This window comes from Notothenia coriiceps, unplaced genomic scaffold (assembly GCF_000735185.1).
Source record: "Notothenia coriiceps isolate Sejong01 unplaced genomic scaffold, NC01 NC01_scaffold00037042, whole genome shotgun sequence".
NCBI lineage: Eukaryota > Metazoa > Chordata > Actinopteri > Perciformes > Nototheniidae > Notothenia > Notothenia coriiceps.
The window spans coordinates 1-1,806 of NW_011369743.1; the positions used below are offsets into that span (position 1 = coordinate 1).

At 38.6% G+C, this 1,806-nt stretch overlaps 1 non-coding gene across 1 annotated transcript; it reads left to right on the forward strand.

Moving 5' to 3' along the window:
- The first annotated feature begins 647 nt into the window (after positions 1–647).
- Positions 648–719, forward strand: trnap-agg (transfer RNA proline (anticodon AGG)). The gene has a single exon. It is a non-coding gene; the product is annotated as a tRNA-Pro (tRNA).
- The last annotated feature ends 1,087 nt before the right edge of the window (positions 720–1,806 follow it).

Below are 1,806 nucleotides of genomic sequence, written 5' to 3' on the forward strand. Positions count from 1 at the left end.
GGCGTTACATGAAGCCCGCAAAGGCTGCGCCGCATTTCGAGTTGATTGGGATTTATAAAGGGAAACCGGCGTAGGACGTGTGTGCGCAGTGTTTTATAAATCGGAATATTTTTGTCTTTAAGCTGCCACATCATCAGTCTGAAGTTAAAGTTTTGGTCTGGAAAGCCATGCTGGTTAAGTGTGCCTTGAATTCAGAATAAATCACCAACAGTGTCACCAGCAAAGCCCCCCCATACCATCACACTTCCTCCTCCATGCTTCACGGTGGGAACCACACATAAGATAAGATAAGATGGTACTTTATTGATCCCAATTTGAGAAATTGTTTAAATTTCAGAAACCATCTGCTCATCTTCTCTGCGTCTCACAAGGACACGGCGGTTGGAACCAAAAATCGCAAATTTGGACTCATCAGACCAAAGTACAGATTTCCACTGGTCTAATGTCCAATCCTTGTGTTTCTTGGCGTCAAGGTGTGCAAAGCTGAAGAGCTGAATGGGATTACAAAAATGTGCAGCAGAGGGGGCTCTTTTACCAAGTAACAAGTTAATGTCTTTAAGCTGCCACATCATCAGTCTGAAGGTAACGTTTTTGGTCTGGAAGGCAAGGGGAGGAAAATATAATCCTTCTTTTTCCAAACTGTAGAAGGCTCGTTGGTCTAGGGGTATGATTCTCGCTTAGGGTGCGAGAGGTCCCGGGTTCAAATCCCGGACGAGCCCTGTTTTTCAACTATGACTTCAAAGCCTCAGGGTTGAAATGACACAGTAAACAGTCTGTTGCTGCTAAAAGATACAGTATCAATGCATTGTCTTACAGTCAACACTTCACTCACTAAAACAACTCACCAATATGGCAAATAAAGTGTTACAAGGTTATGCTATCACCTGACCTACCAACCTTCCATCAATTGCTTAAGCACACAGTATAAATATGTGAAAACAAAAACACCACATTAAAGATAACTTCAACTTAGTTAGATGTATGGCCTTGGCCTCCCTTAATTCATCACCCTTTAAGTAACTCCATCACTTGTGGCTGTAGCATTTGCAAAATATTTAATTAAAATGTTGGCCAATACTACTACTAAAATCTTTGAATCCTGAGTCAAAAGTGAGAGAATTAAGTAAGACTTTGAAGACAGTTCTTGAAGCTGTAAGAAATGTGAAAGACTTAATTGTTGCAGTTTGGTGATTCGTCACCTCATTTGAAAACACCTCTATCCAGTCAAATGTTACATGTTTTTTTTACATAAATGTAACAACATAATTACATCATCAATATGTTTATGCAGCTTCCAGGGAGCTGTTTGGTAGTGTGCAGGGGAGCTTATCAAAAATACTTTAGATACAAGTGGGTAGTATAGTCTATAACATATTTAAAGAACATATTATATGATTTATATTTACAATCTAGATCTGGAAAGTACCTACAGTTGTTAAAGAAATGCAGTGGAGTAAAGGGTACAATAGATTCAACTTTATTTTCATATGCACAGTAGCTAAATCAATGGTGTAAAGTAACAACACAAGTACATTTACTCGGGTACTGTACTTGAGTACAATATAAATATTGTACTTTTACTCCACTATTTATTTAATATCTTATGATACTTTGCTGATATGGAATAATGATACAAAAATATGATCAGCACTAAAATAAGATTAACTGGATTAAATTCACAATCTACCCTAGAGCAGTGGTTCCCAACCTGGGGGGGCGCCAAAGATCGCAGGGGGGGCGCCAGGCCTCAGAACTATGGAAAACCATTGACAAACTTATTGGAAAAGATCACTCAAAAAATTATAA